Genomic DNA, 13635 nt, shown 5'->3' with positions numbered 1-13635 from the left:
AAGCGTTGAATTTTAGAAAAATGATATTTGAGACCATTCAGAAATTATTATAGAAGTCATCTGGGTTGTAATTGTGTCATACATTTCAAAAAGTGAAACTACTTCAGTCTGACAGTGCCTAATAAAATGGCACACAGGTCTCTTTCAAAACAAATTTTGTATACCCATTATACAATTATTTCTTAATTTTTATAAAAGAGGCAGTGTAACCAATTTTAGAATATTGGAGTATGCATGGGTACTCCTTCCTAAGAAGTAGTTTCATGATTCATAAAAGGGTATTCAGGAATATCTAGATAATGTCACAAATAATAATGTACCTATATATGCATAGGTTTCATATTAATATTTTAAATATCATGTCTCTCTGTGTACTTTATTAATGCACATAACTTCATGGTTCCTTGAAGCTGTGATTAATTACTTTACCTCCTCCTTAGCTTTCAAAAGTAATTATCTTAAATAGCACTTATTTCTGGTTGTTGTATACTGTGTTGGAGGATAATGGAAATGCAAGTAGGCTGAAATTTCTGTATGAGGTTTTGGGAGACAAAAGGAACTTTTAAAATGTGATTTTGTTATTTTTTTGAGGTCAGAACTTTTGTTTCTCCCACCCAGAGGTACAGTGTTCAATTTAATCTAATCATGAAAGCAGTGAAAAATACTCTCTGGTGTCATTTTCCTTGTACTTCTCTGCTTCTTCAACTTTTGTGAAAAAGAAAATCACTTATTTAATGCCAGTGTGGAACTGTATGCTGCAAATCTTGTGATCTATAGCTCCTTCCATATTATGGGAAGTTTTTGACAATCTTGTTCATTAGTTGATGACGCTAAATAGTGCTCTGATGCTTTAGTAGTTATTTACTGGTTATCCAATAAAGAAATCTCCCACCGCCTTTTTCCTTAATGATAAAAGCAATGAACATACATCATTACTTTCATTTTTGTACATCTTGCTTATACAGGTAAAGTACTCATTTCCTAATTATTAAAATCTCCTTTCTAATTTGAATCTGTTCCCTAAAGATGGACATAATTATAGGTTTTTGAACCTCAACATGTTCAACTTTATTTAGATTTTTTTTTTTGTCTTTTGTCTTTTTCTTTTTTTTAGGGCCACACCTGGCATATGGAGGTTCCCAGGCTAGGGGTCCAGTTGGAGCTGTAGCTGCTGGCCTATGCCACAGCCACCCAACCAGATCTGAGCTGCATCTGTGACCTACCCCACAGCTCATGGCAACACTGGAACCTTAACCCACTGAGTGAGGCCAGGAATGGAACCTGTGTCCTCATGGATGCTAGTCAGATTCGTTTCTGCTGAGCACAATGGGAACTCCTCTTGATGAGAATCCATATGTTCCTAGTATAAAAAATTGAGTAGCTCTTCATGGACTCGGGCCCCAAAATGCAAGTCTCTGCCCCCTTCCTCCCATTCTGAGTTTCTCTATTCATGGGAAAACATTTCCCTCCTGTCTAGCAGTTTTCTTAAATATATGCTTCTAAATTTCTAAATGCCATACTTACAATGATATTTTCTTATTATTTTTCAGTTTTATATAGTATTTACTGACTTTCCAGTATGGAAGGTAGAGATAAATAATTTTTTATGCTACCACCCCAAACAAATTTCTTTGTTTCATTTTTCCCATGAGTTTAATATTATAATTTTGGTTAGGTCAGTATTCTAAGTTTACCTCATTAAGATTATACAAATATTATTCACAACTGAACCAACATTATGTGATGATTTTTTCTTTGTTTACTCCTTTGATATTGCAGGAATTAATAATTGCTTCATTTTTTCATTTGTTCAGTTCTCAGTTATTTCTATCATTAACCACCAAACCACCTACAATAATGTATGCCACCTCCTAATACATGCTAATAAATTTGGAAATTAATAAAATGAATCTTGTTTTTCCTTGAAGATATTCCTCCTGAAGCCCTGTGTCCTCTTGATTTGGTCTAGTGTAGATGATCTTTGGGTCTGCTGCACAGATGTCATTCTGGAATTTCCTCCATCTTTTTCATGGGTCAGAACCCTTGTATCCTAGAGCCAATGCCTTTCACTTCATTTGGTTTCTTCCTTATTTTGATGGAATGATTATGGTTCCTGAAAAAGGATTCAGGGGAAATAACTTTTAAAGAAGCCACATGTCTAATAAAATACTCACTCAGTTGTTTATCTGTAAATAGCAGTATGGTTATATGACAGTTCTAGTTTGGAAATTCTTTTCCTTCAGAATTGTGAAATCATTGTTCCATTTACCTCCTTTTTAAATTGAAACATAGTTGATTTACAATATTGTGTTAATTTCAGATGAACAGCAAAGTGACTCAGTTATATATATATTATATCTATATATATAATTTTCAGATTATTTCTCATTATAGGTTATTACAAGGCATTGAATATAGTTCCCTGTGCTATACAGTAAATCTTTTTGTGTATCTATTTAATGTAGAGATTTATGTCTGTTAATCCTGTACTGACTTCTGATTTCTATTGTTGCAGCTAGAGAAATCCAATGCCACTCCATTTCTTTATTATTTCTCTAGGAATTGATTATTTTTTTCCTTCTGGAAAATTTCAGGGTCATTTAATTATCTTTGCCATTCCCTAAAATTTCATTATCTTATAGTAAAGAGGGGATTTTTATATTACTTAAAAAAAGCTATTCTAAAACTGTTGTATATTTACAGAAAAAAAAATTTAAGATAGTACAGAGAGTTCCCATATACCCCACACCCAGTTCTTTTATTATTAATACATTTTATATTAGCATGGTATATTGCTTTCAATTAATTAATAAATATTGTTGCCATCACTATTAACTACATTTCATACTTTCTTTGTATTTCTATTGTTTTACCTAATGTCCTTTTCTGTTTCAGAATCCCGTCAAGGATACTGCATTACCTTTAGCAGTCATGTGTCTTTAGGCCCCCCTTGACTGCCAAAGGTCAATGTTTTGGGGTCTGGTCTCTTAGGTGCAAGTCTTACTATTTGGAGTATGCAACACAGGGTCCAATCCTCCTCAGAGAGAAGCTTGGGGTTTTGAGCACCATCTCAGATAGGGGTTGTCACTCCATGGTGATGTTATAGCAAGGTTGTGTCTCAGCCTCTCCTACCACCTAAAAATGTGTTTTTTCCCCCCTTTGTCCAAAGTGTGTGAGTTGCTTAGTTAGTTTAGGGATTGATTTTTCAGAGGAACTTGCTTCATATGTAGCTGTAGATTCAATGTGTCAGTGGGAGGGGGTGAATTCAGTATCTTCCTATGTCACCGTCATGAACCACGAATCTGAATTTGAAATTCCTTACTGACAGTTCTTTACAGGAGGGATGCACTCAACCCTCCATAGCCTTCAACTTTTTCATTAATTATAGAGGTTAAAATAGCTTGTTTTGAAAGGATTCTACATTTTCCTTAAATTATTTAGCTTGGAATTTCATAAATCTTTGCTGTATTTTTTGATCACTTTATGTAATGCTAGACACAGGGCAATAGCTTTTTCTTTTCTTTTTTTCATTAGTAGGGAAGTAGGGGAAGCTACTTGATAAAGTAATGCAGAAATCCTGCCTCTCCTTTAAAGCTGCTCTGGGGCAGCTGCCTCTAGCTCATTTGACAATGGCAAAAGTGGTTCTACCTCCACGGTCGAAATTTCCTTTAGTTTCTCCAATTCCAATAACCCATTCCTCCTCCCATCCTGGGAACCTTATTTCATCTGCTTTAAATCCAACATTGCTAAGCAACTTTGTATGGATAAGCATGGTGTTTTCTACTCATATATCACAGGGCAGCCCTCAAATTCTCAAGTCTCCTATGAGCAGTAACCTGAAAAATCATTCAAAAGACATACAGAACTCATAGTTGATATAGTAAGGTCACTATACAGGTTCAATTTTCCATGGTCCACAGTTTTTAAAATGCAACTTTAATTCTTATAAATATTCCATTTATCTAAATCATATTTACTGCTCTTAAGATATAATAAAATAGAGAAAGCTTTATTTTTAAAGGAAACAAAAGTTTAATGATAAAATGCAGTTTTTATGAGCAGAGTTTAAGTCTTTATCAAGATTTTAAGTGGAGAGTGTTGACTAAATAAACATACGCCTTGAATAATTCCTTTTTTATTTTCAATTTAGCCTTTAGGTGGCTAATTCAATACATGTCTCCTAAGTCTTTTTACTTTCAAGTCCTCCTGGTAAGATAGCAATATTAATTTTCTTTGTGGATATTAAAATTTTCTGAAATAGCTTGCCTGAGCCAGCAGTTCTGAGGTGCTTTATTGTAATGTACCAGCAAAGAGAGAGCCTGGTTCTAAAAACTAAAAATAAACTAAATAAGAATTAGGACACCTACATTTATTGTTCAATTTCACCATCATTTTCTAAGATAATTTAGGGCATAGCATTTTATTTCCTCACAGTTCCAATTTTCTATCTGCAAAATGGGAAGACTATTAGTGTTTACTAGATTATGTTTCTCCTAAACCAGGTGTATGAACAGAGAATGAAAAGTATAGCACAAATTCAATATATTTAGACAGATTACTGTAATGCCAGCCTACTTACTCCCAAATTATGCTAGGCTCTTATGGGAACTTATTTCTGCCTTGCAAGTTAATATATATTTTTGTTGGGTAAGAAGTAACATAATTGTGTCATTTGTTGGGCATTGTCAAAATGAATTTTATTCCAGAGTGCAGAGTATAAATAGTCTGTTAGTGTAGTTAAAATATTTTATTAAAAATAATTCATGTCTCTGGGAAACTATAGCCACTCCTTATGAATCTTCTTTATCAAAGGTGACAATATTACAAAAACAACAAATAAAAAGAGAAAGAAACAAAACTAGATTACTTGAGAAAGATACTTTATCTCAGAACAATTCCTCATCCAGAAACTGGAATCATCTGACCAATTGACAGCCTCATGCACAGTGCCATCCTGAATCCCAGCTTGCGTATATATTGCATATATATATATATATATATATATATATTTTTTTTTTTTTGGTCTTTTTGCCATTTCTTGGTCTGCTCCTGCGGCATATGGAGGTTCCCAGGCTAGGGGTTGAATCGGCGCTATAGCCGCCGGCCTACACCACAGCCACAGCAACGCCGGATCCAAGCCGCATCTGCAACCTACACCACAACTCACGGCAACGCCGGATTGTTAACCCACTGAGCAAGGCCAGGGATCGAACCTGCAATCTCATGGTTCCTAGTCAGATTCGTTACCACTGAGCCACGACAGGAACTCCTATATTGCACATATATTGACAAGCCTGTAACAGAACATTAGTATTAAAAATATTCAATAAATACCAAATATGCCACATCCTCCCAGTGTCTCTGGAAGGAAAAGTTCCCTATTTTTAACCCCTAATGAGTCTTTCTGTGGCAGAGTTTTCTGTGAACCTCATGTCTGAATCTGCTGTAGTAATCCATGAGTATTTTCCAACAGTTATGGTATCCAGGGTCCTCCTACCTGTTATGTGGTTACTTTGACCACTGCCTTTCTGCTTAACTCTCCAGGGAACTGATTTTAGGATCCCCCACAGAGACTGAAATTTGCAGATGCTCAAGTCCCTTATATAAAATGGTGTAGTACAGTTGGCCCTTTATATCTGCAGATACAGAAACTATGGATACTGAAGGCCAACTGTATATCCTTTTACTTTACTTTTATAGATATTATGTACTGAATTGTGTCCATCCAAAATCCACATGATGAAACGCTAATCCTCAATATGACCTTATTTGGAGATAGGGATTTGAGGTAGGTAATTAAGGTTAAATGAGGATATAAATTGGAACCCTAATCCAATAGAAATATTTTCTTTATAAGAAGAAGAAACACCAGGACAGTGCATGTACAGACAAAAGGCTATACTAAGACTTAGCAAGAAGGCATCAGTCTGCCAGCCAGATAGAGAAGTTTCATCAGAAACTAATCCTGCCAGGACCTTGATCTTAAAGTTCCACCTTCAGAATTCTGAGAAAATAAATGTTCACTCTTTAAGCCATCCAGTCTATTGTATTACATTATGGCAGCCCTGGATTAATAGTAATACTTTATCTATCTATCTATCTATCTATCTATCTATCTATCTATCTATCTATCATCAATCTATCTATCTTCAGCAAAAAGTCATCCATTAAAGCAATATTAAGACTTATACAAAAGGAAGCTGAAGTGTAAGAAAAAAAGTTGGAGTACAAAACCCTGGACAAAAATAATGATCAAAGGAGCATGGTTAAAACCAACAAAGGAGTTTGAAAACATGAAGTCTCTAACGAGAGTAATGAAGAAAAAAAAATTGTCAGTAGGGAGTATTCAGGAGTATCAAAATTTGTGGAGAAGTCTGTTTATATAGCAATAAAAAGTATGTAAAAAGATTTGCAAAACTAGTATGGGAGGAATATCATGTATAGAATAAAGAGTTTCAGAGAAGAGATTGAGGATGTGGAGAATGTAAACACAGGTTATGTCTTGAAAAAAATTTAACAGTGAAAGAAGGAAGGTAAATCATCAGCCTGTTGAAGTTAAGATCACATCAAAGAAAGGGATTATGTGGGTCAATGGGTTGAGACAATTTGTAGGCTAAGGTAAAGGAAAGAAAAGAGAAGCAAAGTCACAGTGTGGCGCATGGGACGGCAAATCCAGGAAGCAAGGGAGATAAACTTAGGAAGCAGGAAAAGCATCTCTGAGAAAGGCATGCAGTTAATTCTAAAGGTAGGAGAAAGGAGAGTTGGGTGTATAGTACATGATGTTACTGTGAAGAATGGCTTGAAATAGCAGCTAATGAAAAGTACATTTGCTAGATTTTGTAATTGTACACGCTCAGCATGCTTCCTCTCCATTCTTCTGGTTTAATTTGGTGGCTTATTCTCCCTTAGGTACAATCTATGTATTCATTCATTTATTTATTTTTGCTTTTTAGGGCCACACCTGTGGCATGTGGAAGTTCCCAAATTAGGGGTTGAATCAGAGCTGTAGCTGCCACCTCGCGCCACAGCCACAGCAATGCCAGATCCAAGCCACATCTGCGACCCTACACCATAGCTCAAGGCAATGCCAGATCCTCACCCACTGAGGGAGGCCAAGGGTCAAACCTGCATCCTCATGGATACTAGTTGGGTTCGTAACCCTCTAAGCCTTTATTCTCAGTATAATAGCAGGGCCTCAAACTTTCCCTCCTGTCATGCATGTTCCATGCTCTCTAATTGCACTCCCCCTAGCTTATTAATATGAATAATTTATAAATTCTCAAAATAGTTGCTTTGTGACCTGGTAAGTGATTGAATGTACTAAGATACTGTATGTCATATATGATTTCATGTGTCTTGTTTATTAAATGCTAAAACATTTTATATAATAAAAGTGAGATGTCTTTATTTACAAAGGATTTCAAGTGCTACATTAAATTACAGCTGAACTACATCTTCTGTGTGTTCATTCTCTGGCGCAATATTGATTATATGGACAATTTTTTAAAACAGCAAATTAACTTTTTCAAGAATCTTCTGATGTTTAAATGTAGAGATTTTTTAAATAGATACTTTAAAATTATATATTATAAACAGTAGAAGTTTCTTATAAAGTATCATTTAATGTACTATGCATAAAGCATATTGAAATACTATTCTAGTTTAAATTTATCAAGTTTTCATTTGTTTTAGAAGAACATGTAGTTGAACTATTCTTCTAAATTATATATCTGTGAAAACAATTATTTTCATTAAATAATATAGTATTTAAAAACCAGGAGGAAAACATAAAATTTACTGTTCAAAGATAGGAACATTCCAGATTCCACCTTTTTATATGAATAGATAAAATAGCTATAATTAGCCCATAAATTCAGAGTTATTTAAATATGATAATGTGCTATTGATATGTTATTTATGAAAAATAGAATTTGGCCTTTAGATGAAATATTTATGTAAATTTGGCATTATAACACATAACCAGAAGGTTTTCCATTAAATACAAATAATGCTTAATAAATAAATTAGTATATGCCTATACTAAACTTTATAATACTGTGCTCTATGATGCTTTAAGCTAATTGAACTGATAAATTAGAGAATGAGTATGGATTATGTCATGTAAAGTTTCAGAATACATGTCATCTCTGTGGCAAAACTTTGTCTAAAAAAATTCTATATTTTCCTTTTATTAAAAAACCTCATATATGAGTTAAATGGAGAAATCTTTCCCTTTTCCCTGTAGTGTTAGTTTAGCCTATAAATTGTAACTGAGAATCAGAGGCTTGCATGAATAAATGACATTGGGGATTTTTAATTATCCACAGTGTAGAACATTGAGAAAAGTAATTGAGTTATGGCTGTAGTCAAAATGTTGTTGGTATGTGTACAGTGGATAGAAGGCTTTGAAAGCCAGAAAGAGAAATTTGAATTGGCACGGCAAGCTTTGACAAAGTTTGGGGAAGGATCAAAATGATAAAAATAGGATGAGAAGAAAATGACTCAATTTAATATTTTAAATTATTTCAATCAAACATGAAAATATTAATTCTTATCCAAGAATGGTGGCCTTGGAAATAGAAATATAACCAATTATTGGTAAATCCACGTGTCTGTTTGGGTCCTCTCAAGAAAACAAAAACCATACTAAGTGTTTTGACAGAGCGTATTTAAGGGTTTGGTTAAACATACATAAGGGGAATGAAAAAAACACAGAAATAATAACTTCAGGAAACAGCTACCGCTCCTAGAGCTAGCAAAATAGAGGGATGTGGTTGAGAGGAACAAGATTTATAAATTTATAAGAAGGACCTCACAGAGCTAGAACATGGCATGATCTCTATGGGTGTCTCTAAGAAGGTACAGTGAGACTATTCTGGGGGAATGCAAAAGGAGCTGGAGGATGGAGCCAACTGACACTACCTAGGTAAGAGCTCCTGATGTGGTGATGCTGACAAAAACAGCATGGAGAAGGAGAAGATTTTGTCTTTATCCTCTTGACTCTCAATCTAATGCCATCCTATTAATTAATGTATCTAAGGTTTCCTATTGGCAGAATTTAAAAAGGAAGCCAAAGATGGCAAAGCAAAAATATAGTTTATGGAGTCCCAGGAAAGCATCACAAAGCAAAATATAAGAGTGGATAAGGAGCTAAGAGAATCTTAATAACTTCATTATATAACAACTAAATTAATTGAGAAATAAAATGATGGCAGAAGAGCTGTAAATTAGACATGGTAGACTGAATTTATAGTCATTAAGGTCTGCACATTGAAACAAGTTATCAAAGAGTCTATGCTTAATAAGAAGGATATCAATACATAATCTTTCTCTGGGGATCTTTAAAAGCAGAAAATAATTTGAATTTGTTGGATGGTTTACTGCTCTCTTATTTAAAGATAGGAAAACATATTGTTTTCCAAATCTGTGATTCTATTATCCACATAAACTTACTAATTAAAAAGAGTCCTCTTTATTGACAGAATAATTCTCTGATTCATAGGAAACTTACATTCCTGTTGTAAACAAGGGAATATGATGGATGAAAACAGGTATCATACATAAACCTTGACTTCAAAGTATTAGTCTGTTGAATGAAACCATCCATGTCTGTAAGTAAATAAAATATGCAGTATTACATTCCATATGTGCCAGGTGGATTCTTTATGTTACAGGTGATATAAGACCTGAGAAAGTTGTTTATGAATTAAGTTAGTAAGTAAGTAAATAAAAAACTGATTCAAGTCGCTGAAGAGTCCAAGCTCTGCGGGTTTTAGGAGTTCAAACCTATCAGTAGGTAGAATATTGCTTCATCACTCAGCTCTGTATTCTGCACAGTTGGTGTAATTTTCAGAAATTCTGGAATGGTTCAGGGCAACCAAAGCTACAGTTCCATATTGTTATTTCAACAGATTCAGCAGAACTCATATTGAATCTCACTGTTTTTGATTGGTTGATGAACCAATCACTGCAAAAAAAATTACACTTTAATTTGCCAACCCTATTTCACATATCCCTGGAGTCAGAAATAAAATGAAATCCACCTGAAGTAAATGGAATGAAGAGGGAAAACTGATTTTGTAGAAGACAATTGGAATTTTATTGTCAGAGAAAGATTAATGGATACATGTCAGCAAGAAAACAGATATCTGGTACATGATATAATTATAAGAAAAGACACAAACTATGGACATTCTTCAAAGGCAGAGGAAGGTAATTCTAAGGAAAGTCTTCAAGGAGGTGATATTTGAATTTAACCAAGAGGAACACTGAAATATAGTTACTTGGGAAAGCATTTTCAGAAGAGGGAAGTGAGTGGGCAAAGATATAAAGAAAATAAAGTGAAGATGCATGGGAAACTGCAATGTAGATAGGGAATATTGCATTGAAGGAAAATAGTGAGGATCAATAAAGATTGATTTACATTTAGGCAGTCTAAATAATTTAAAGTTATTTCAGTGGGCGGAGTGTAGCCATTGATGCTTTTCAGCAGAGACATGATAAAATTATGCTAATTAAAAATTTTTTCTGACAAAAACAATGCTTAGAATAAATAGAACTAGACAAATCAGAGACAGGAAGACCAGTTAGAAAACTGTTGCCATCATCTTAGCAGGAAGTAATGAAACTGAGACTAATTGTAAGTTTGGAATGATAAAAGACAGGATGGATTCTTAGAGAAGCTGGAGATTATAGGAGCAGCAGGACTTAATATGAAGGGCAAAGGAAAAGGAAGAATTAGAGATGGTGTAGTGGTTGAGTATCTGAATAATACCTTTTGAATGCTTTTAATAGAATGAAACATAATGAATAGATTTAGCAATAAGGCAGTGCATTTTATTTAACTTGCTTTGCAATTTATATGCTTATTCATTTGTATAGGTGACAGGAAAAGTAACAGGAATATGATAATACATATATTTATTAGTTTCCTATTGCTGCTGTAATGAGTTACCACACATGTAGTTGCTTTAAATAACACACATTTATTATTTTATAGTTCTGGAGATCAGAAGTACAAAATTAGTTTCTCTAGAATAAAATCAGTGTGTTGGGAGGGCTGTGTTTCTTCCACAGAAAAGGGAAGAATCTGTTTCCTTGACCTCCCCACCTTCTAGAGGCCATTTGCATTCCTTAGCTTGTGGCCCTTTCTTCCATCTTCAAAGACAGACATCTTCAGATCTCTCTCCAACTCTCACATCCACTCTCTCATCTCACACGTTTGTTTATAAGCCTCCTTGATTACATTGGGCACAATGGAATAATTCAGAATGTTTCCCATCTTAAGGTCTTTAACTTAATTACACTTGTAAGGTACCTTGACCAGATATGGTAACATACTCACAGAGTCTGAAGATTAGGATGTAGACATCTTTGAAGAATATATTATTCTTCCAACAACAATATATACTATGATAAACACTGAATAAAAGCACATGGGCCCAACATTTTAATATCTTGCTGAATACTTTGCCATCTTTCAGTTTAGTACAATATCAAAATTAGGTTGTTATAACCCAAAACAAATGCTGCATTGAGCTATTAGATACTTCTCTTTCAAAGTATTAAAATTATTATCATGCCTGGAAACTAGGTACTTGATTTTTTTTATATATACTTTAGGAAATTGTGGTAAGCTGGGAAAAAAAAATGGCCGTGATGTTTGAAGATTCTCACAAATAAAGGTTGTTTTTATTTCTCCATCTGCTGTAGCTAGACTTGGACATGTGACTCACATTGGCCACAAGTTGATGTTTGAAAAGGGTGTTCACACTGAGACTGCTTTATCTTGCCTCTTTTTTTCCTGAACAAGCCAGGAGTTATAGCCTGACTTATCCAGGAAAAAAGAGGCAAGATAAAGCCCACATGAAGGGGAGCGTGTGAAGAGGATGAGCCCACATGAAGAGAAGCATCATCACCCTTATCTAGTAGCCACCCTTGTCATACCAGCTAAGGGCTCAGACATGTGAATGAGGTCCTCATAGACTATCCAGTCACAAGAAAGTGATCTAGACCGTAAGAACAATTCAGTTAAGCCATAGAAATGTGAGAAATAAATGCTTATTTTTTAAGTCACTAAATTTTGGGTGCTTTACTATACTAAAAAGAAAAAAAAAAAAAAAACTGATACAGAAATTACTATCGTGGTGCTCGCCTGATAATGAAAGCAGCTGCCTGCCATAGGAAGCAAAAACCCTCTAGAATTTCATTGTGTTTTTTATCAAATAACATGAATTGAAAATGTTCATCTCTGTTGTGATATAGTATTTTGATTTAGTACTGAACCATTTTTGAAAGGTCATATTAAGCACACAATTTTAGTAACTAGAAGCCCCAACCCCCCTGAACACTTAGCTGTCTAGTTTAATCCAGCCATTTCAATCAAGGATAAGTGTTTGTGAATAACTAGTATGGTTACTTACCAAATTCCCCTACCACTTTTCACTGCATATTCCCTGCGGAGGACTGCTGTTCACATCAAGTAGGAGAGCTCTGGTTCAAACATTCTGAACACTTGACAGATTCACCATCTAAAATCATGTTCTTATTTTTCCCATTTTTAATGATTTTTATAAAATTAAGTCCATCTCAGGGTAATGCATTATAAAATAATTTTTTTAAAGGGGGATGCCATCAAACTCCCCCATAAATTTGAATCAAAGACTTTCCCAGACAAAAAGGACGTGGCAGATATTCTTAGATGTTTTTCCTCCTATGTGACTCGGACAAAACATTCAGTGTGCTATTGGTGCTCTTTCTTATTGATGGATATTGTTAAAAGGAAGATGACTTTTGAGATATTTAACCAATGTATATTTTTTCCAAATAATCTGCTTTATTGCTTCTTCTGTTTTTTTTTAAACACTCTTTTACTTATATATAACCAATATGTATTTTATTTACTGAAAGTCTTACCATCCTGTGGCACCTTATACATTTAATCGAAGACATTCCCAGTTTAGATGAGGACAGAGTCGTCTTACCATGGGTTTGCTTGGGAAGTGACTTCTTATACACACACAAAAAAAATTACTATGAAATAAAGTTCTGAACACTTTACATATCTCTATTACTAATTTTTTATCCTATTTTATATAGCTCAACTCTAAATTTTAGGAGAGAGATGTATAGTACTTCTTCAGTCCTAAAAAATAGAATGAAAGGTAAATTTTATGGAGTGGTTGATCCATACATGTAGAGGTGGAAAAATGTGGATATTTTACCAAGAATCATAATCTTACATATATGGCATCCAGTTTAATTCTAGAGAGAGTATTTTGGATTCTCATTGAGAAAGTATGCTGTTGAAAAAGCACAATTGAAAATAATGTTATTTTCCAAGTTACTGAAATGCTTTTAGTTTTAAATATAATGAAATTCATGTGCTTTTCTTAATGAAATGAAAGAATAGCCTACCAAACTTAGAATAAATGGCAACTCAATATAAACTGCTGTTTTATTTTTTAACATATAAAAGGGAAAGAAAGCAATATAACTAGCATTTCATAAATAAAAACTTCTGAAATATAAAAATTCAATAATTTTTTCTATTTAAATAATAACATTGGAAATCAATCTCTTTCAGACTTATAAATAATTTAAATGTCCTTTCCGGACTGATTCTCTTGAAAACCA

Source organism: Sus scrofa, chromosome 16 (assembly GCF_000003025.6).
Source record: "Sus scrofa isolate TJ Tabasco breed Duroc chromosome 16, Sscrofa11.1, whole genome shotgun sequence".
Lineage (NCBI taxonomy): Eukaryota > Metazoa > Chordata > Mammalia > Artiodactyla > Suidae > Sus > Sus scrofa.
Note: the sequence above shows the minus strand (reverse complement) of the source record.